Here is a 24,833-nt window from a genome sequence, read left to right on the forward strand (position 1 = left end):
CCCCTTCTCCTCCTGCCTTCCATCTTTCCCAGCATCAGGGTCTTTTCTAATGAGTCAGTTCTTTGCATCAGGTGGCCAAAGTATTGGAGCTTCAGCTTTAGTATCAATCTTTCTGATGTTTATTCAGGATTGATTTCCTTTAGGATGGACTGGTTTGATCTCCTTGCAGTCCAAGGGACTCTCAAGAGACTTCTTCACCACCACAGTTTAAAAAAAACTGATGCTTTTGAACTGTGGGTAAGGCATAGCTTACTCAAAATCCAACCAATTGCCCAGGAATCTAGAAGCATGAAATCTAGAGTTCCATTCCAGACTCAAAGCCAGTATTTGATACATAATGGGGTTGATGGATGTTCCCTCTACTTCCATTGCATTCCATAGTCCACTTCCCATGGGAAAGAAAGGAAGGGTCTCATGTTCTTTCATTGGAGACTCCACCCACTGAGTCTCCTGGACTCCAGAAGGCACATGCACTTGGGCAGCTCTCTGTATCACAGGAAAACAAGAAGTCTAGCAACCCACTGAAAATGTATGTTCTGACAATGTTTTGCTTCAGGGCCACTGAAAAACACAGTGCCTAGTAGGCTTTGAAGTGAGAGGTGGAATCCCTGTAGATGAGATTTTTCCGAAGTATCTGAATGAAAGTTTTTCCTAGCCACCTCACCAGAGCGTCGGATGGATGACCTAGTGGGCCTGCATACTCAGTCACGTCCTGTGTTGAGCCCTGACTCTTTGCAACCCCATGGATGGTAGCCTGCCAGGCTCCTCTGTCCATGGAATTTTCCAGGCAAGAATACTGGAGTGGGTTGCCATTTCCTACTCTAGGGGATCTTCCTGACCCAGGATCAAATCTGTCTCTCTTGTGTCTTCTGTTTTAGCAGGCTGATTCTTTGCCACTGAGCCACTGGCAAGCTCCCTGGATGACCTTGGGCAATGACAAAAACATATGGCGCACACACAGTCAGCCTGGGTAATTACCATGTTAATAATTAAACATGTATTCAGCACTTTTGTTGAATTCTATGGATTACCCAGGGGGCTTGTGGACAAAGGTTAAGTTGATTAGCCAATTCTCAAAACGCTAGTGCAAGACATTCCCTACCTCTTTTTGCCCTGAGTTCTAGTGTCTCATGATAAAACCAAGATATCCTCCTAAATGGAGGAATAAAATTCCTTCAGAATCATTGTACTCTATTCCTTTGGGGCAATTAGCTTTTAAAGCAAACAAACACAAGAAAACAAACAAGGAGAATAAGAGAACGTTTGCTCACTCTATTATATACGTTTCATAAATTACCTGTCTTTTCTGACAACAGTGCTACATCCAGTACTGGACTCCTTTACTGCTCTGGTCTCGGGCTGTTTCTCTGCTCCAGTCTGTGCGGGACCCTAGAAAACGGCTGCACAAGGGTGGGGAGGCACTTTGAACGAGGGTGCATGGCTGACAGTCAGTGGATATTGGAAAATGAGGGTGGAGGTCATCTCCTGCTTTTCCCAATGCCTCCTGGCTGTGGTTCTGCATGTTTGCAATTCCAGTTTCCAAAAAAATCCTGTGCAGGGCATAAACCATATCTGTTGTTCGAGCTGGAAGTTCCTGGAATTAAGCTGAGATCTCATAAACCTTGACTGTTTATGTGTCTGAGGTGACACCCTGGCATCTGTAACTATTTTGTGCCTCACTTGGCTTCACGTTCGCTTTCCTTTCCAGCAGTGCCTGGAACATAGAAAGGGCAGAATAGGTATGTGTTAAGTGAATAAATCAAGAGGAACAGTGGTATTGCTCCCTTGGGTTCTAAGAGGCCCAAGGTACCTTTAACTCCATGCCCCATCTGTTTCAGCCTGTCTCTTACTACTGCTTGTCAGAAAAAAGATAACTACCTTCTTAGAGTCTTGCTAAAGAGACACATGTTGGCTGGTTGAGGTCATAGCGGGGGCAGCATAATGGAACAGTGAAAAGCACAGATATCAAGCCAGATTCGCTGGAAAGGAATCTGCACTCACTACTTACTAACCATACAACCTTGCATAAGTGGCCTAACCTTTCTGTGCCTCATTTTCCTAATCTGTAAAATGGAGATAATAAAGTTCCAATATAATACAAATGTAATAGAATGAAATAGTTAATATTTTAAAGTGCTTAGAATGATGCTAGCACATAAGTACCATATAAATGTTTACTAAATGAATAAAATAAAAAATAATACTAATTCATGAATGACAAATAAGCTTTGGCATCAGAGTGAACATATGTTTACTGGTAAGAGATACCTGAAATCATGTTAGGAGGGAATTCAGAGCTACATTTGGGCTCAGATGAAAAGCAGAACCCTGGTGACTGATGATACCTTCATGGGACTCTGATAGGGGAAAGGGCAAGACATGCCCTATTTCTGCCATCCCTGATATAAGTGTGGTTTTTGCTACGTAATATCTTCCCAAAACCAGGGGAAGTGAATCACAAGAATAGAAAGCTTGAATAAGTATTTTTTGAGAATCATTTCTGTGTAGATATTATGCTGGATGTTAAAACACAAAGATGAGTAAGATAATCATTGTTTTCAAGCTATTTAGAGACTAGGAGAAGTGGGTCCGTGACTTAGAAGTTAAAACACAGTGTGCAATTGCAGACTGCAAACACAGAGCTTTGAGAGCACAAGAAGAGAACAATTAACACACTCCACCACGGGAGGGGACACAGAATCTTTGGGGGAATCCACATTCTATGAAAGATCATATGCCATTTGAATTGCCCTCTTGTCATAAACAACTATGCTAATGGACAAATACAGGAAACAGTGGCCTTCAGACAATGGACAACAACCAGCACTGGACTGTGACCCCAGAGAGAAAGAGAACAAGGTGAATCTTCTGACCATTCTAGCCGACTGACCAGAGGCAGATTCAGTTCAAGTCACGGAGAGGACTAGCCCAAACAGAGCTCTGCTGTATGACCAGTGCAGTTCAGTTCAGTTCAGTCGCTCAGTCGTGTCCGACTCCTTGCGACCCCATGAACTGCAGCACACCAGGCCTCCCTGTCCATCACCAACTCCCCGAGTTCACCCAAACTCATGTCCATCGAGTTGGTGATGCCATCCAGCCATCTCATCCTCTGTCATCCCCTTCTCCTCCTGCCCCCAATCCCTCCCAGCATCAGAGTCTTTTCTGATGAATCAACTCTTTGCATGAGCTGCCCAAAGTATTGGAGTTTCAGCTTTAGCACCATTCCTTCCAAAGAACACCCAGGACTGATCTCCTTTAGAATGGACTGGTTGGATCCCCTTGCAGTCCAAGGGACTCTCAAGAGTCTTCTCCAACACCACAGTTCAAAAGCATCAATTCTTTGGCAGTATGGTGGTGTGTAAAAGATAAAGATGGAGTCTAGGTAGCTGAGGAAGCTAGAACTGTGGGATGAAGTACGAGAAAGCAGGCAGTTTCACAGAAAGAAAACTGAGGAGCTCTATTAAGGGCAACCTTGAATTGTGGTCTCAGTACCAATCTGTTCACAAATTGTAAAATACATTCAAGGAAGGAAAAGAAAACATGAATGGGAGGATAAATATGGCTGCTGTACTTGAAATATAAAAAAAATATATTGAAATTCTAGAAATAATGTAAAATATCTGAACTAAAAATTCCTTAGTATCAATTTACAACAAATATCTTCAACTTATTAAAGTTTGCCTTCACATTATATTACCACCTTTCACATACAGTGTAAGAATCTTACAACAGTATACTTTCATCCTATCTTTGTGCATTGTTATCACATACTTTACTCCTGAATAGTTTATAAATCCCACAATAAATACAAGGCTATTGCTTTTTAACAGTCATCTTTTAAAGAAATTTAAAAATAAGGAAAGAAGTGCCTTTCATATTTACACACAGGTTTACCATTTGGAGCTCTAAACATTCTTTTTTCCAGGTCCACATATCCATCTGGCAAAATTTCCCTTTTGTTGTATAAGTTCTTTTAACACTTCTTTTAGCATGTCTTCAGTAATAAATTCTCTTAGCTCTTGTTGATCCTAAATTTTTTATTTTGTCTGCATATTTAAAAGATACTTTTTCTGGATGTAAAATTTTGGATCGACATTTTATCCCCAGCATTTCAAATATGCCATTTCATTTTCTAATGGCCTTCGTGACTTCAAATGAAAAATATGCTACCATTCTTTTCTTTGTTTCTGTGTTTAAATTGTGTCTTGTATCTCTGGCTGCTTTTAAAATTGGTTCTTTATCACATTTTTATTTATCACACATGATTATAATGTGTCTTTTTGTGTTTTTTGTCTTGTGGTTCTTCTGCTTAGGATCCACTGAACATCTTGGATATCTGTTGTTTTAGTTTTCATCAGTTGGAAAACATTTCAGGCATTATGATTTCAAATGATTTTTCTTTGCCCCTACATTTCTTCTACTTTTGGGGAATTCTTTTCTCTGTATATTCATTTTTAATAGTTTCTGTTGCTATGGCTTCAAAGTCTCTGATTATTTTTTTTTAATTGAAGAGTCTAACTTGCTTAGTAATTGATAGAATGATTAAAAAATTAATAAAGCTATAAAATACTTGAAACTATTTTATACTTGATTTTTTTTTACTTGAAAGACTTTTAAAAAGTTTGCTAGTTGACATTTGTACAATATTCCACACAAAAGCAGAAAACACATTATTTTCAACTGCAAATGAAACATTCACCAGGCTAAATCATGTTCTGAACAAGAAGACAAAGCATAGTGAAGTTTAAAGGTATAAAATATAACCATATTGAAAGTAAGCTGCTACTGCTACTGCTAAGTCACTTCAGTCGTGTCTAACTCTGTGTGACCCATAGACGGCAGCCCACCAGGCTCCCCCGTCCCTGGGATTCTCCAGGCAAGAACACTGGAGTGGGTTGCCATTTCCTTCTCCAATGCATGAAAGTGAAAAGTGAAATTGAAGTCGCTCAGTCATGTCCAACTCTTCTCGACCCCATGGACTGCAGCCTACCAGGCTCCTCCATCCATGGGACTTTCCAGGCAAGACTACTGGAGTGGGTTGCCATTGCCTTCTCCAGAAAGTAAGCTAGAAATCAATAAAAAACATATTTCTGAAAAAGTACCAAATATAAGAAATGTTTTTTTAAAACTCCCTTAAAAAATTAGAGAACTATTTTAACTAAATGAAAATGAAAACACAACATACCAAAATCTATGGGAAAACAGGTAAAGTATTTAGAGGGAAATTTTATTTTATTAAAACGTTCTATTAGAAACTTACAACTCTATGAAATCTATTATTTAATCTCATATATAAAAAATTAGGAAAGGGGGAGGGGGTAAATAAAACCCCAAATAAGCAGAAGAAAAGAAATAATAAAGATTAAAATGGAAGGTAATAAGATAGAAAACAGGAAAACTATAGGGGAAAAGATCAATATAATAAGAAACTAGTATTTTTTGAAAGATCAATAAAATTGATAAACTTCCAACAAGAGATTAAGAATGACAAAAAAATTAATATCAAATTAAAGAAAGAATACTACTACAGTTTCTACATGCTCTGAAAGCATTATATAGAATTATCATGAAGCATTTCAGCTCAGTTCAGACTCTCAGCCGTGTCCGACTCTTTGGGAACCCATGAACTGCAGCACACCAGGCCTCCCTGTCCATCACCAACTTTCGGAGTTTACTCAAACTCATGTCTGTTGAGTTGGTGATGCCATCCAATCATCTCATCCTCTGTCATCTCCTTCTGCTCCCACCTTCAATCTTTCCCAGCATCAGGGTCTTTTCAAATGAGTCAGTTCTTTGCCTCAGGTAGCCAACGGATTGGAGCTTCAACTTCAACATCAATCCTTCCAGTGAATATTCAGGACTGATTTCCTTCAGAATGGACTGGTTGGATCTCCTTGCAGTCCAAGGGACCCTCAAGAGTCTTCTCCAACACTGCGGTTCAAAAGCATCAGTTCTTCGGTGCTCAGCTTTCTTTATAGTCCAGCTCTCACATCCATACATGACTACTGGAAAAACCATAGCATTGACTATATGGACCTTTGTTGGCAAAGTAATGTCTCTGCTTTTTAATATGCTGTTTAGGTTGGTTATAACTTTTCTTCCAAGGAGCAAGTGTTTTTTAATTTCATGGCTGAAGTCACAATCTGCAGTGATTTTGGAGCCAAAAAAAAAGAAAGTCTGTCACTGTTTCCATTGTTTCCCGATCTATTTGTCATGAAGTGATGGGACCAGATGGCACGATCTTAGTTTTCTGAATGTTGAGTTTTAAGCCAGCTTTTACACTCTCCTCTTTCACTTTAGTTCTTTATTTTTTAGTTCATTAGTTCTTCACTTTCTGCCATAAGGGTGGTGTCATCTGCATATCTGAGGTTGTTGATATTTCTTCCAGCAATCTTGATTCCAGCTTGCACTTCATCCAGCCCAGCATTTCTCATGATGTACTCTGCCTATAAGTTAAATAAGCAGGGTGACAATATACAGCCTTGAGGTACTCCTTTCCCAATTTGAAACCAATCTGTTGTTCCATGTCCAGTTCTAACTGTTTCTTTCTAATCTGCATACAGATTTCTCAAGAGGCAGGTCATGTGGTCTGGTATTCCCATCTCTTTCAGAATTTTCCACAGTTTATTGTGATCCACACAGTCAAAGGCTTTGGCATAGGCAATAAAGCAGAAATAGATGCTTTTGTGGAACTCTCCTGCTTTTTCAATGATCAAACAGATGTTGGCAATTTGATCTCTGGTTCCTCTGCCTTCTTTAAAACCAGCTTGAGCATCTGGAAATTCACATTTCACGTACTGTTGAAGCCTGGCTTAGAGAATTTTGAGCATTACTTTACTAGTGTGTGAGATGAATAATTTTGTGCAGTAGTTTGAACATTCTTTGGCATTGCCTTTCCTTGGGATTGGAATGAAAATTGACCTTTTCCAGTCCTGTGGCCACTGCTGAGTTTTCTAAATTTGCTGGCATATTGTGTACAGTACTTTCATAGCATCATCTTTTAGGATTTGAAATAGCTCAACTGGAATTCCATCATCTCCACTAGCTTTGTTCATAGTGATGCTTCCTAAGGCCCACTCAACTTCATACTCCAGGATGTCTGGCTCTAGGTGAGTGATCATGAAAAATTTAGCACCAAGAAATTTTACAACTTGGATGAAACAAACAAATTCCTAAAAGACACAAATTATGAAAGTTTGTTTATTAAAACAGAAATACATAAGCTGAATAACCCTTTGCCTATTGAAGAAACTGAATTTGTAGTTAAAATTTCCATAAAGAATACTCAGGTCTGGATGACTACAGTGGTGAATTCTACCAAACATTTTAAATTCCACTTGTCTTCTGGAAAACAGAAAAAGCAAAAGTTCCTTCTAGCCCTTTTATGAAACCAGCAGAGTCTTGGTATCAGAACTAGAGGAAGATATTATAAGAAAAGAAAACTGTAGACCAAATTCGAAACACAGAGGCAAAAATATTTAACAAATTTCTAGGAAATTGGACTAAGCAATTAATGAAAAATTAATTCATCATAACCAATAGGGCTTATTTGAAGAATCAAGAGTTGGACTAACATTAGGAAAAAATCAACTTTATTCACAATATTAACAAGAGAATAAATATATGTTCATTTCAATAGAGGAGCAAAAGAACTTGATAAAATTTAATATCTACTCATTAAAAAAAAAACTCTCAGCAAACTTTAAACTGAGCAATTTCTGGGTTACTATGAAGAGCAGGTAAGTAATGTGAAAGAGAAAATTATCTTAGCTGAAAAGAGAATTCGTTGGTAGATTACATTCAAATCCTGACAGATATAAAAAGCAAAACCTTAAAATCCAGGATTTTAGGAACTACCTTGAGTCAATGCAGAGAAACCTGATGGGCTGCAGTCCATGGGGCCACAAAGAGTCAGACACGACTGAGCAACTAACACTACTACTATGCTATCTTCACTGTCTCTCTTCTAAAAGTTCCAACTATCCCTATCCTGATTTCCCTTTGAGTGTGGAGGGTAGAGGCACGATGGAGGTACCTTGGTTGAGACAGAGTCACTTGTTTTCCAATATCCATTTTCCCTTTCATTGTAGATTCCCCTTGCTTTCACCTTGATCCATTTTCCTTTTCATTGTAGATTCCCCTTGCTTTCACCTTGGCACTTGGCCACTCAGCCGTAGACTAACTACCCTGCTTGCACTGGTACTACAGATTTTCAGACTGGTGGGATTTCAGTGAAAACCACACATGCAAATCCTTGGTCATCTTCTTGGGCAGGCTTGTTTTGCACTTGCTCCTTTCTGTTGGCTGGAACAAGGCAAAGCCACCTGGCTAGCCTGGGTCCCTAGATGACTTGTTGCCTTTTTTGGTTGTTTTTTGTTTTTTGTTTTTTCTATAACAGAGACATGAACCTCCTTCTTATGACTCTTTGTTATAGTGCATGCCCAGTATCCTAAATACTGTGACGGTGTAACGTGCATTGGAAAAGCTGTAGAATCTGCAGTCAGAAAAACCCAAGTTCAGAGTGCACACTTTCCACCCACCGAGCATGTGTTCCCAATAGTAGAGTGACAATAAAACTCTTCCAAAGGTTTACACGGTTACGGCTTTACAAGCATTATAGTGTCTGAACCTCGGTATTTATGGCTTATCATTAACTTCATTGGAGGTGGTTTAGTCACAAAGTCAAGTCCGACTCTTTGTGATCCCATGGACTGTAACCCACCAGGCTCTCTGTCCATGGACTTCTCCAGGCAAGAATATGGGAGTAGGTTGCCATTTCCTCCTCCAGGGGATCTTCCCCACTCAGGGATTGAACCTGGGTCGCCTGCATGACAATCAGATTCTTTACCAACTGAGCCACCATTGGCCATACACAAATGCCTACCAAAAGCCCTAGTATCTGGGCCCTTACCTTCCCTCCTCAGTTCTCGGAAAGGAGCAATCACCACCATAAAACTCACGCCAAAAGCTGAGGCCCATCCTCACAGGCAGGGTGGGAAGTCTTCAGGGGTTCAGCTTTCCTAAGCTTACTTGAAGTGAAGTTGCTCAGTCATGTCTGACTCTTTGTGAGCCCATGAACTGTAGCCTGCCAGGCTCCACAGTCCATGGGGTTTTCCAGGCAAGAATACTGGATTGGGTTGCCATTTCCTTCTGGAAGGTATCTTTCCCACCCAGGGATCAAACCCAGCTCTCCCGCACTAGAGGCAGACTCTTTACCGTCTGAGCCACCCATCTCCCATCTATTACTTCGTGGAAGCCACGGTGACAACACCACTCTGTCCTGCTGTCAAATCATGTGCTTTCCCTGAGCTCAAAAAGCTAAAAATTGAAGACAAAACACTACCTCCATGATCCCCCAGATGGAGTTTCTGTGGTTTTAAAACCGTTGATGAGGAAATGCCTGAAAATAACTTCTCAGATGGATCAAGACCAGTGCTATGCAAGTCTTCCATAAACCCCTGGGGATGGTCCCGTCCAAAGAGATCTGTGCTCTGGATGTGCAAATTTCATATCCTCTGCAGAAATCTCAGACACACACTCGGCAACAATATCTCTCCAGATATGATGTACTGTAATGTTTACCCTTTTGAAGGAGTCACTTCTTAGTTTGCTACACAATAAATAAGCCATTTGTTTCACTCAAATCGCTTCACATAATAAAGGACTTGTATAAATTCAGCAGGAGCTCTGTCATCCCGAGGTGACGAGTTGGCATGGAAGAATTTATCTCTACCATCCACCGTATGAAAAGCTGGGGCTGCGCTTTTTCACATGGCAAAAACAGTGAGAAAGTTGCAGTTCTGGCTTGTGAATTTATCAAGAGCTGACTTCATGAAATCTTAATGAACAGATTCAAGCCAAGGCTGTGAATAACTCATTCAGGCAAACAAAGATGCATTAATGCAACATTAAGCCCAAGAAAATATAAACCTATAGGACCTGAAAATTTAGTCACTGCAGGTAAAATTAATAGTATCCCTTTGTGTATGTATATATATTTATATATGTGTATATAAATAAACTTGTATACACATATATACATACATTTGTATGTATATAGAGAGAGACAGAGAGACAATATATCTATTAAATAACATAATTCAGGTACTATGATCTAACATTGTACAATGAAACTTTCAGTAATGATGGACTTACAACTTCAGGTCAAAAGCTGCCCTTAGACTTGCCTTGAAAATTGCTGCCAGCAAGGGAAAATTTGACCTGCCCAAACTTTAGAGAGAATCTCTGAAAATATAATTTAGTATATGAAAGTATAGATGTGTAATATGTTGCAGATGCCCGATTTGTGTTTTTTTTTTTTTTCGTGGCCAGAGATGCAGAGGACCAAACTCGTCTGCCATCTTTGGGTGGTGTCTCTGAGTCAGGCTCTGTAGACACTTATGTCTTCAGGGTCGCCAGGTGGCCCCCACTCATTTCAAATACGCAGCCAGGAATGGCTGAGATCTGGGTGAATTTTCCAGCAAAACTGGGGTGGGGAGAAGGGAAGCATTTTGAGGAGCTTATTTAACCTGAAAGTCAGTTGACAGAGTGAAATTAAAGCACATATTCCTGGGATGAGGCTCAACACGTATTTGTGGGATGCTTTCTTATACGCCCCTCATACCCTACCCCAGCACAGTTTGGAAGGTGGGCAGTTTCACACTCCTTGGAGGTGAGGTTTTGCTCCTACTTGTCTAGTAGATAATAAGCCAGGACATAAACACACACTTTCTCCTGCTGGATCTCCTGCTTTTTCACTAGTACACAAGCCTCATGGTCTTTTAGTCCACCTTGTCAAGGATATATGGCTCTTTCCCTCCATATCACCTGCAAAGTGGCAAAGGCCAGAGCTGAGAGTGAAATGGAAAGGCTCTGTCCCCCAGGAATTCATCTGAATTGCAAGCGAGATTGGACTAGGGCAGGTTTCCTTGCTGCATCCATATGCATCCAGCTGGCACGACTCCTTTCTTAATGCTGCTCACATACCCAATTGAAATCAGTCTAAGCAGCTAGCTAGCACAATCTTCTTCTTAAATAAAAGTGCTTCACACTCAGAACATCCCAGAATGACAGAAAATGGACACAGAGCCACAGAGGTACCAACTGGACTATTTGAGCTAATGGTAGCTTTTCTCCCTATAAATATTTTATTATTAATTCTTTAAGCCATTAACATGAAACTCTTTACAATATTTTCATTTGGGAGGACTTGGTAAAATCATCTACTCGTCAGGTCATAGAACTGGAAGAATCTGTATGACAAATAAAAGTGATCGTATTTTGGTCGCGTGTGGTTAATTTTTCTTAGATAAAACACCAAGGAACCCAATATGGAAATGTCACAATTGCCTCCGAGTGAAAAACTCAATTTGAATATTTATGTCCATGAGGCATTCCCCAAAAATGTTTAATAAAGACAGAAAGATTGAGTCGTTGGTGTATTTTAATTTACAAAACAAAGAACATCTCAGAAATGTGATTTAGTTATTTTATTACAGACTTTAATTTCTTATTCATGCATCTTATTTTCTGTAACCCAAACAACAAGACATGTGTTACAAAGTGTCAGCATTGTCACAATTCATATCCTTTATAGTAAAACGTTGGCTATCTTGTGCACAGCCAAGCTGGGAGTCCATCAGTAATGAGGGTGTGTGTATATTCATGTACATGTGTGAAAGAGAGAGGATATTTTTATCAGTCAAGGTAAAAATAAATGAAATGGGTCACACTGCAGAAAAAATTGAATTTTCCCAGCATAGTGGCACTACCCACTATTTTCTTGTTTAAAGTACTTGTTATCTCTTATTGTTGTTGTTTTGAACTGTGGTGTTGGAGAAGACTCTTGAGAGTCCCTTGGACTGCAAGGAGATCCAACCAGTCCATCCTAAGGAGATCAGTCCTGGGTGTTCATTGGAAGGACTGATGTTGAAGCTGAAACTCCAATACTTTGGCCACCTGATGCGAAGAGCTGACTCACTTGAAAAGACTCTGATGCTGGGAAAGATTGAGAGCAGGAGGAAAAGGAATGACCGAGGATGAGATGGTTGGATGGCATCACCGACTCAATGGACAATAGTTTGGGTAGGCTCCTGGAGTTGGTGAAGGACCGGGAGGCCTGGTGTGCTGCAGTTCATGGGGTCGAAAAGAGTTGGACATGACTGAGCGACTGAACTGAACTGAACTGAATTGTTGTTCAGTTGCTAAGTTGTGTCTGACTCTTTGTGATCCCATGGACTGCAGCACGCCAGTCCTCCTGGTCCTTCACTATCTCCGAGAGTTTGCTCAAACTCATGTCCATTGAGTTGGTGAGGCTATCCAACCATCTCATCCTCTGTCACCCTCTTCTCCTTTTGCCTTCAATCTTTCCCAGCATGAAGGTCTTTTCCACCTCTATCCCTAAGTAGGATGTATGCTCTGTGAAAACAGAAGCCTTGTCTCTCTCATTCACTGTTTCCCATCACTCAAATCAGTACTCACTTCTTCACAGATGCTCAGTCAACCAGAAGCATGAAAGAATGGGTGAGCTCTCTCAGAAGTTCAATGTGTACAGACACAGGAGAAAATTATACCACAAGAATTCAGGCCCCAAGTGGCCCATGTAAACACACTCACGGGTTTTTTTAGTTAGGTCATTACCTAGTTGATTCATTAAGTAAGCTTAACTGTGGCGAAATACACCTAAGATTTACGACTATAGCCATTTTGAAGTGCAGAGTTCAGGGCCATTAAGTACATTCACCATCCATGAATGTACTTGTGTTGTGTTGATGTTGAATGTTATGGTTGTTGTATAATTATCACCACCATTCGTCCTCAGAACTCTTTCATCTTGCAAAACTGAAACTCTGTACCCATTAAACGACTCCCTATGCCTCCTTCCCCAAGCCCCCAGCAACCCCTCACTCTACTTTCTGTCTCTATGAGTTTGATTCATCTAGGTGCCTCATATAAGTAGAATATACAGTATTGTCTCCTGTAACCAGCTCCTTTCACTTACCATGATATCCTCAAGGTTCATCAATATCACAGCACGTCTCAGAAATGTCCTCCCTTTTTAGGCTGAATAGTATTCCATTTTGTGACATTAATATATTTTGTTTATTCATTCATCCATCAGTGGACACTGGGGTCACACTGGATTCTGATGGCACCTTCTTCTTTGTTTTGTGTGTTTAGGGTTCTGTTGTTTTATTTTGTTTTATTCCTTTTGAATGTATTTAGATAGGGCATGTCTTCTCCAAGTCTTCAGCCCTCACCCCCTCTCTTCCCTTGACTTCAGCCAGTGTTACCACTTACGCAGTGAGTCCATGCCTTTCAACAAAGACTAAATATTCCACTTGTTAAAGGGGCAATCAGAATAATCCATGTTATAAGTCAACAGTTAAACCAGAGAAGGATTTCTAACTAACTTCTTGCTAATTTTGGCAAGAGGATAAGAAAAATGTCCACTCCTTAAGCTAAGTCTTTTTTTTTTTTTAAGTTGATTCAACTCAATAACAGTTATCAATTACTCATAGCAGATAATGCAAGACAAAAATTTAATTTTGAATGGGAATCACTTAACTACTTAAAACCACAAGCCATGAACCCTAAAACAGCCATTCATACATAACATCATTGAAAGGGATTCAAAATTTAAATGGAGTGATTTTTATATCCATAGTTTATATACAGAATCAAAGGAAGAGTAGAATGTTACAACTGCCAATGCCTTTCTAAGTTCTTTAATCAAATTTTCTCCCTCCCTCCCTTCTTCCCTCACTTTCTTCCTTCCATCCTCCTTTCCTTCCTTCCTTCCCTCTTTCCTTCTTCCTAACAATGAAACAAGGAAGATATTGCTCTTGCTCTCATCGCATAGATGTCATCACCCACAGAGGTAAACACGTTGCCTGTGTCTGAGATGGCATGGCCAGCTAGTGGCAGAGCCAATTCCAATACACACAGTCTGGCTGGCAATTACTGCCCAAGTTTGAATCCATAGTTTGAGGGATTGCTCTCTGATTTTTAAATCCTGAATTATTCCATACTGTTCTGACCACTGACATGTCTGTCCCTGGGGGAAACTCTGGCAGGAATCAGGTAGACTGCCAGAACTCCCTTCGTTCATTCAGTGCATTTTTATTGAGAACCTATAATTTGTGAGACTTTGTACTAGCTGTGTGGATACAAGCAGAGAAACCAATACAGCTTTGACCCTTGTGACATTCAGAATCTCTAGAGGAGAAAATATTGAGCACATAGTACTCAAAATACTATTGTATTTCAACATGGAAATAATAATAGTGATGACGATATAACAGCAAAGAGCAGGGGAATCTACATATGCCCATATGTGGGTGTGTGGTTCTTCTCAAACAAAGACAATTAGTATGAAGTGTCTGACAATGAGCATGAAGTATCCTGGTGGGGGGCATTCATTCATTCATTCATTCCATTTATAGACAGTCAGAATCTATCACTCAAAACTTTATGAGCACCTAGTATGTGTCTGCACGGTGCCAGGCACTAGGCCTAGAATGATCAATAAGACAGGCATGGCCCTTTACTGTAGAGTTTGCAACTTATTGGGGAAACATAAAAAAACACAAATAAAGGAATATACAAAATATTGACAAATACTGTTCGCATTCCAAAGGAAACCAAACAGGGGTAACATAGATAATGATGTAGTGGGGGAACCACTTCAAATAAGATAGTTGATAAAGCTTCTTTGAGATGGTAATATTTCAATGGAGTCTGAAAATATGAGAAAGAGCTGGCTGTACATGAAATGGAGGGAAGAGAATAGTGGCTAAAAGGAACAGCTTGAGCAAAGTCAGGCTTCTAGGCCTTGGCAATAAGTTCAGGGGCTTCTTCTTTCACTCTTTCACCCTCTCTCTGTCTCTTCATCCCTTCCTTCATTCCTTCCTTTCTCTTTTTTGACATAATTAGACAAGATCTGATTTCCATTAAGAAGATGCTCTTGTTGCCATGTGAAGTATGGATTGAAAAAATAAAGTAAAAGTGTTAGTCACTCAGTCATGCCTGACTCTTTGAAACACCACGGACTGTAGCCTACCAGGCTCCTCTTGTCCCTGGAATTCTCCAGGCAAGAATACTGCAGTGGGTTGCCATTCCCTTCTCCAGGGAATCTTCCTGACCCAGGGATCAACCCAGGTCTCCTGCACTGCAGGCAGATTCTTTACTGCAGAATGATTCATCTGAAACACCAGGGAAGCCCAAAGTATGGATTCAGTCACTTAGTCATGTCTGACTCTTTGCGACCCCCTAGACTGCAGCACACCAGACTTCCCTGTCCATCACCAACTCCTGGAGCTTGCTCAAACTCATATCCATTGAGTCAGTGATGACATCCAACCATCTCTTCCTCTGTTGTCTCCTCCACCTGCCTTCAATCTTTCTCAGCACCACAGTCTTTTCCAAGGAGTCAGTTCTATGAATCAGGTGGCCAAAGTATTGGAACTTCAGCTTCAGCATCAGTCCTTCCAATGAATATTCAGGACTGATTTCCTTTAGGATGGACTGGTTGGATCTTCTTGCAGTCCATGGAACTCTCAAGAGTCTTCTCCAACATCATAGTTCAAAAGCATCAGTTCTTCAGCCCTCAGTGTTCTTTATAGTCCAACTGTCACATCCATACATGACTACTGGAAAATCATAACTTTGACTAGATGGACTTTGTTGGCAAAGTAATATCCCTGCTTTTTAATATGCTGCCTAGGTTGGTCATAGCTTTTCTCCCAAGGAGCAAGCACCTTTTAATTTCATGGCTGCAGTCACCATCTGCAGTGATTTTGGAACCCAAAAAGAAATAAAGTCTGTCACTGTTTCCATTTTTTCCCCATCTATTTGCCATGAAGTGATGGGATCAGATGCCGTGATCTTCGTTTTTTTGAATGTTGAGTTTTAAACCAGCTTTTGCACTCTCTTTCTTCACTTTCATCAAGAGGCTCTTTAGTACTTCGCTTTTTGCCATAAGGGTTGTGTCATCTGTGTATCTGAGGTTATTGATATTTCTCCCAGGAATTTTGATTCCACCTTGTGCTTCTTCCAGCCTGGCATTTCTCATGATGTACTCTGCATATAAGTTAAATAAGTAGGGTGAAGATACACAGCCTTGACATACTCCTTTCCCTATTTGGAACCAGTCCATTGTTCCATGTCCAGTTCTAACTGTTGCTTCTTGACCTGCATACAGATTTCTCAGGAGGCAGATAAGGTGGCCTGGTATTCCCATCTCTTGAAGAATTTTCCACAATTTGTTGTGATCTACACAGTCAGAGGCTTTGGCATAGTCAAGAAAACAGAAGTAGATGTTTTTCTGGTATTCTCTTGTTTTTTCTATGATCCAGTGGATGTTGGCAATTTGATCTCTGGTTCCTCTGCCTTCTCTAAATCCAGCTTAAACATTTGGAAGTTCACAGTTCATGTACTATTGAAGCCTGGCTTGGAGAATTTTGAGCATTACTCTGCTAGCATGTGAGATGAGTGCAATTGTGTGGTAGTTTGAACATTCTTTGGCATTGCCCTTCTTTGAGATTGGAATGAAAACTGACCTTTTCCAGTCCTGTGGCCACTGCTGAATTTTCCAAATTTGCTGGCATATTGAGTGCAGCACTTTCACAGCATCGTCTTTGATTTCACAGCATCGTCTATATCGATTTGAAATAGCTCAACTGGATTTCCATCACCTCCACTAGCTTTGCTCATAGTGATGCTTCCCAAGGCCCACTTGACTTCACATTCCACAATGTCTGGCTCTAGGTGTGATCAATGGTGATCACACCATTGTGGTTATCTGGCTCTAGGTATGATCAATGGTGGTCACACCATTGTGGTTATCTGGGTCATGAATATCTTTTCTGTACAGTTCTTCTGTGTATTCTTGCCACCTCTTCTTAATATCTTCTGCTTCTGTTAGGTCCATACAATATCAAAGAGTCCAAAATGCAGTACTTGAGTGCAATCTCAAAAATAACGTAATGATCTTTGTTCATTTCCAAGGCAAGCCATTCATTATCACAGTAATCCTAGTCTATCCCCCAATCAGTAATAAAGAAGAAGCTGAAGTTGAATAGTTCTATTCATATTTACAGGACCTTCTAGAACTAACACCCAAAAAAGATGTCCATTTCATCATAGTTAACTGGAATGCAAAAGTAGGAAGTCAAGAGATACCTGGAGTAACAGACAAATTTGGCCTTGGAATGAAGCAGGGCAAAGGCTAACAGAGTTTTGCCAAGAGAACGCATTGGTCATAGCAAGCAACCTTTTCTAACAAGGGAAGACTCTACACTTGGACAAATTTGGCCTTGGAATGAAGCAGGGCAAAGGCTAACAGAGTTTTGCCAAGAGAACGCATTGGTCATAGCAAGCAACCTTTTCTAACAAGGGAAGACTCTACACTTGGACAAATTTGGCCTTGGAATGAAGCAGGGCAAAGGCTAACAGAGTTTTGCCAAGAGAACGCATTGGTCATAGCAAGCAACCTTTTCTAACAAGGGAAGACTCTACACTTGGACAAATTTGGCCTTGGAATGAAGCAGGGCAAAGGCTAACAGAGTTTTGCCAAGAGAACGCATTGGTCATAGCAAGCAACCTTTTCTAACAAGGGAAGACTCTACACTTGGACATCACCAGATGGCCAACACTGAAGTCAGGTTGATTATATTCTTTGCAGCCAGAGATTGAGAAGCTCTATATAGTCAGCAAAAACAAGACTGGGATATGACTGTGGCTCAGATCATGAACTCCTTATTGCCAAATTCAGACTTAAATTGAAGAAAGTAGAGAAAACCACTAAACCATTCAGGTATGACCTAAATCAAGTCCCTTATGATTATACAGTGGAAGTGAGAAATAAAATTAAGGGATTAGATCTGATAGACAGAGTGCCTGAAGAACTATAGACAGAGGTTCGTGACTTTGTACAGGAGACAGGGATCAAGACCATCCCCAAGAAAAATAAGTGCAAAAAGGCAAAATGGTTGTCTGAGGAGGTCTTACAAATAGTTGAGAAAAGAAGAGAAGCTAAAGGCAAAGGAGAAAAGGAAAAATATACCCTTTTGAATGCAGAGTTCCAAAGAATAGCAAGAAGAGATAAGAAAGCCTTCCTCAGTGATCAAAGCAAAGAAATAGAGGAAAACAACAGAATGGGAAAGACTAGAGATCTCTTCAAGAAAATTAGAGATGCCAAGGGAACATTTCATGCAAAGATGGGCTCAATAAAGGACAGGAATGGTATGGATGTAACAGAAGCAGAAGTATGGATTAGAGATACCATTTAGAAGCATGCCAAGCAAGAATGGCTGTGTTTCAGACTCTGCATTTTCATTGTTTTGTTTTCTTTGGATGTCCTCTTCCTCCTGAGTGTAAGCTCCACCAAGGAAGTACTTCTTATTTTGTTCACTGCTGTACCCCCAGCACCTAACAGCGCCTGCAACAGTTGGCACTCAAAACAAATGTGTTGTTATTGTTAAGTAAGATAATCAGCCTCCTGAAGAATACTCTTGAAATACTTATTTTAACACTCCAAGAGAATGATCAGGATAAATTATCAGAAACATTATCTATGGTGGGGATTTGCTTGTCCTAAGAATTCTCAGCCTCACTCTGCTTTCAAGCAAAGATTTAATATCTAGAGGCAGCAGTAAGATTGCAGATCACTAAGGCTTCATTACCTTTACAAAACAGACTACAGGGCATTTACTCCTGCGCTCTGAAATATTATCATAAAACCAAACCTCACTTGTCAAAACAAACAAGCAAAGTAAATTCCGTGAGGCATTATAGCCTCAATAGCAATTGCATTATTTTTACAAGCTAATTCATAAAACCAGATAATTCATAATGGCACACTCCTTCATAGATGTGAATGTCTGAGACTCTACAGCATTAATACATCAATGCAGATGTGTAAATAACTAGACTGATCCCTCAATAAAAGTGTTTTATTCTCATCATTATTGAATAAATATGCAATCTGAATAATTTACTTCTTCTTTCCTCTCTTGAAATAATATCTCTAAAGGTGAAAATTCAGATTCCGAAAATTAAGAAAAACTACATTCAATTACAGTCTGCCAAACTTCAAGAGAGGAATATGAATAATAGCTAATAACCGTAATAGTAATAAGAATAAAGTACTTGGTATGGAAGACTCACTACTTCATATGCCTCAGCCAATTAGTCACCCAAACTTTTTCGATTATTCAAGTATTTTGATGTTATGCAAGGAAAACACATGAATAAATTGACTGCATTTTTCTTTTCTCATTCAAATGTTTTTACTCAAAGTTATTGCAACTTTTAGAGGAGTTTTTGCTTTTAAAGGCTACTTATGCACAGCATGCTTTGATTTGATTCATTGTCACAGTAAAAAACATTATCAGTCATTTGGCTAATCTCTCTCTCCTACCCTATATGTGCATAGGATAAGTAAATCCCACAGACACTAACATAAAATAACACTTAATATGCAAATGATCATTTCTGTTCCAAATTTCTTTCATATTCCAACTTGTGTAAATATAGGAAGAGCCAAACTGGTTTGAGATCCAGCTGGAGTCTTCAAAAGAATCATTCTTTATATATATTATGTAGAAAAATAAACTCATTATAAAATATAGAAATATATATCTTGATCATTATTAAGGGCCCACAGGGTCATGTTTCCAGTTTCAGTCGATCAGAAGTCCTCACCCGAGGTCAAGCACTGGAATTAAAAGAGCTCCTAAAATTAGAGTTTCTACTTTATACTAATGACAGCTTTGTTTCCAAGACTTAATCATAACCATAGGTCTGTATCCAGTAGGTGTAATGGGCCTTATTTCTTGATCCCTGGACAACATCTGCCTCATTTGGAATGTAAATTGGTATTTCCATTTGAAATGATCATCTGTTTCTAAAGAGCCATTTTCAAACCAGTGTTTAGTAGGAAATATTTGACTAGCCTAAAATACAGTGTAATGCGAACTGAGGTGTGGGGTGGGAGGAGTGCTTGAAAAGGTGACAGATTATTGAATTGAATTGTGAAGAGAAGAAACAGGATTTAAAATAAATGGAATTGGAAAGAAATGAACAATATCTGCAAGCGCTCTTGAAATAAGACTCTATAATATAATATGAATTTGTTCTTGAAAATACCTTGACTTGAAAGCTTTTGAAATTCTTTGATGGAAATTGCTATATGAGTACAAAGCATTAACATTATTAGTAATTATTGTTATAAAACATTAGTTGAAAATAGCAACACGGGAATTTCCAGCAAGTTTCACAAGTGTAAATATCACATATCCTGCTAACGTTTTGCAAACAAATGAATGAACATATAGGCCAATTATTATTTTTACTCTTTTGGCACCTGGAAAACACACATTACAACCAGATGAGGAAAACTACGAAATGTATCAAGCTGCATTCGCTGGTTTAGAAACAGGGCTCTTAAAAGAAAATGACTTCATTGCCTACTGTGATTCCATTTAATCCATCTCATATATTCAGTAGTGTCATTTTGATCACCAACTACTTTCCAAGCCTCACACAAGGAACAACGGTCAACAGGGCATCTGAAAAAGTCCCCACCTTCAAGAAGCTAAGAGCTCGGAATATTTACTCAAGTTTAACTGCCTTTATTATTAGTGGGTATAGTAGGAACAGTATTGTTATTACTGGATTTTTTTTTTTAAGTTTTTATTTATTTAGTTTTGGCTGTGCTGGATCTTGGTTGCTGCATGTAGGTTTTCTCTAGTTGTGGCGAGTGGGGGTCCTCTTCGCTACAGGGCTTGGGTTTCTCATTTCATCGGCGTCTCTTGTTGTGGAGGACAGGTTTTAGCCATGTGGGCTTCTGTAGTTGCAGCATTTGGACTCAGTAGTTGTGGCACTAAAGCTTAATTGCTCCGTGGCATGTGGGGGTCTTCTGGGACCAGGAATTGAACCGGTGTCCCTTACATTACAATATCTTAACTTCTGGACCACCAGGGAAGCCCCTCTTTATTACTGTTTGACTGAGTCTCAACTTGAGTAAAAATATGAAATGTTTAATTTCTGGGCTTCTTGATATGCAGCCAAAGAAATTTCGGCCTTTCTTAGGACGCTCCGGCAGGGGATGGGCATGGTTCTCTATCTTCCTCCCAAATACAATGCAACTGTTTATCATTAAGTCTTAATAGGATGGGCTATTTCAAAGGACCTCTTACCTTTAACGATCTCTGCTGCTGCTGCTGCTAAGTCGCTCAGACGTGTCTGACTCTTAGCGACCCCATGGACTTCCAAGCTCCTCCATCCATGGAATTTTCCAGGCAAGAATACTGGCTTAGGATGCCATTGTCTTCTCCACTCTAGACCAAAATCTGGCCTCAGTGCATTTTTTTAAGGGAGCCCCAAACCCCAGGAGAAGTAAATACAATAAACAGTCAATGAAGATTCAACACTTAAGGGCCAAGATTGAGTGGAAATCCACAGGAGAGGTTCCTAACATAACCCCAGGGACTTGGAAGAACTGACACAGGGGGTCATGTATACACAAGGAAAAACAATATGTAGCTTCAAGTTCCTCAAGTGTATCCTGTGTATTGTTCAAATCAGGAAATTTCCCTCCAATCTGAACAGTTATCCTGGGATTCTCTCAAATTTTAATTCCCACTTCTGTATTGTCAGAGTTTTAAGGGAGCAAAGGATAATTCCAGGAAGGATAATTCATCTTATTTCTACCAGGGGAGTTAATTATCCCCTGAACAGAGGAAGATCTCTGGTTTTAAGAGCTTTGTAAACGCAACACAAGGATGAGTTGGTGAAGTAAAACGTTCCCGGGGTAGGGGGGAGAGGAACAACCAAAAAAACAAAATGAGGAGAACACCACAATACGTACACCAGGGTAGAGACAAGGAGAACCACAAGCTAATCTTGTGACTCCACTAATTAGATGCTGGGGCTTTACACAAAAGCAAGGTGTGAGGAAGTTGGAAAGGACCCACTGGAATGGCACGCAAACATGGACTGCGAAGTCTAGAGAAACTGGAAATATTTACTCTGCCAAAAGAAAGCTACGATGCAGTTTTGAGTCCATGTGTCAGCATATAAAGAGGAGTGAAGGCAGGGACCACTGAACAAGCTGAAAGGGTCGGACGCCAGCAAGGGGATTAAGGTTATGGCGGTTCCAGGAATAATCACTTGTTCACATGCTTGCAGGAGGCCAGTAACCAGATATTGGTGATTTGATTACTGCCCGGGCAGAGGAGGTCAAGACCCCTGACACTGGAGCGAACCTCCCCACCCCCTCGGGAGCCATTTCTCCACAAGTCACAGGCCCCTAAGACAAGAACCTCATTCCAGCTCCTCTGCTCCCCCAGGCAACTCCACACCCTGGCCAATCACCCACATCAATAGCAATGATCCGGAGCTCAGAGGACAAGCCGCAGTCGGATTTCCAGTAAGTGACGGGCACAAAGCAGGCAGGACTGCTTTAGGGACTTTCCATTTTCTTTCTTTCTTTTTTTTGCTTTTCTCCTTAGGAATAGTTTAAAGATTCTGATTCTTTGTGTTTTTAAATAATAAAAGAAACACAAAAATGAAATCATACAAAATTCAAAACAAGCCAGACGTCCATAAAATATAGACCTGCCTTACCAAATATGGTGGTCGACAGCCTCACGGGGTTCAAGCACATGAAATGTGGCTGCTCCAAACTGAGACATACTGTCAGCCTGAGATACACCTGGATTTTCAAGACGCTGGATGGAAACAAGATCGTCAAAGATGACATTTGTAATAATTTTATACTGATTATATGTGGAAGTGATGTGTTGGATATATCAGATTAAAAGTATATACTATTAAAGTTAATGCCATCTGTTTCTTTTTTACTTCTTAAAATGTGACAACTAGAAATTTTAAATTTATGTGGTTCACTTACGTGACTCCTGTTACATTTCTGTTGAGCAGTGCTAAGACGGAAGATGAAATGTAAGTTTCCTTTTCCCCTCAGCGTTCCTGTCCCCAGAAAAAGCACTTGTAATATTTTATGTATTCTTAAAGGCTTTTTTGATATGCAGGCAGTTAAAAATGAAGCCATTTATATGTGTTTCTGTCTTTGTTTCTCACCCAAGAGCATGCCTAAGAGATTGCTCAGTGTGTGTTTGAATGCAAGTCGCACACTGTTTGCTCTTGCTGTGTGCCTGTTGCCTGTCATTGTACAGTCTCTAAGTCCCGTCCCACCTCTTGCAACCCCACGGACTGCAGCCCACTAGACTCCTCCATCCCTGGGAAGTTCCAGGCAAGAACACTGGAGTGGGCGGCCATTTCCTTCTCCAGAGGATCTTTCCGACCCAGGGATCGAACACACGTCTTCTGCATTGGCCAGTGGATTCTTTACCACTGAGCCTCTTAGGGAAGCCTGCCTGCTGTGTGAATGTCCCCCGAATTCATCTACTGTTTTTTTCTTTGTAGAAGTTCACTTTTTTCACATTTCTATTTTTGTTTTTGTCTTAATATAAATTTATTTATTTTAATTGGAGGCTAATTACTTTACAATATTGTAGTGGTTTTGCCATACATTGACATGAATCCGCCAGGGGTGTACATGTGTCCCCATCCTGAACCCCCCTCCCACCTCCCTCCCCATCCCATCCCTCTGGGTCATCCCAGTGCACCAGCTCCAAGCATCCTGTATCCTGCATCGAACCTGGACTGGTGATTCGTTTCACATATGATAATATACATGTTTCAATGCCATTCTCCCAAATCATCCCACCCTCGCCCTCTCCCACAGAGTACAAAAGACTGTTCTATCCATCTGTGTCTCTTTTGCTGTCTCACATACAGGGTTATTGTTATTATCTTTATAAATTCTATATATATGCATTAGTATACTGTATTGGTGTTTTTCTTTCTGGCTTACTTCACTCTGTATAATAGGCTCCAGTTTCATCCATCTCATTAGAACTGATTCAAATGTATTCTTTTTAATGGCTGAGTAATACTCCATTGTGTATATGTACCACAGCTTTCTTATCCATTCATCTGCTGATGGACATCTAGGTTGCTTCCATGTCCTGGCTATTATAAACATTGAACATTGGGGTACACGTGTCTCTTTCAATTCTGGTTTCCTCAGTGTGTATGCCCAGCAGTGCGATTGCTGGGTCATATGGCAGTTCTTTCATCAAGAGGCTTTTGAGTTCCTCTTCACTTTCTGCCATAAGGGTGGTGTCACCTGCTTATCTGATGTTATTGATATTTCTTCTGGCAATCTCGATTCCAGCTTGTGCTTCTTCCATCCCAGTGTTTCTCATGATGTACTCTGCATATAAGTTAAATAAGCAGGGTGACAATATACAGCCTTGACGTACTCCTTTTCCTATTTGGAACCAGTCTGTTGTTCCATGTCCAGTTCTAACTGTTGCTTCCTGACCTGCATACGAATTTCTCAGGAGGCAGGTCAGGTGGTCTGGTATTCCCATCTCTTTCAGAATTTTCCACAGTTTATTGTGATCCACACAGTCAAGAAAGCAGAAATAGATGTTTTTCTGGAACTTTCTTACTTTTTCGATGATCAAATGGATGTTGGCAATTTGATCTCTGGTTCCTCTGCCTTTTCTAAAACCAGCTTGAACATCTGGAAGTTCATGGTTCACGTATTGCTGAAGCCTGGCTTGGAGAATTTTGTAAAGAATTACTTTACTAGCGTGTGAGATGAGTGCAATTGTGCAGTAGTTTGAGCATTCCTTGGCATTGCCTTTCTTTGGGATTGGAATGAAAACTGACATTTTCCAGTCCTGTGGCCAGTGCTGAGTTTTCCCAATTTGCTGGCATATTGAGTGCAGCACTCCCAC

Source organism: Bison bison, unplaced genomic scaffold (assembly GCF_000754665.1).
Source record: "Bison bison bison isolate TAMUID 2011002044 unplaced genomic scaffold, Bison_UMD1.0 scf7180017864148, whole genome shotgun sequence".
NCBI classification, from domain to species: Eukaryota; Metazoa; Chordata; class Mammalia; order Artiodactyla; family Bovidae; genus Bison; species Bison bison.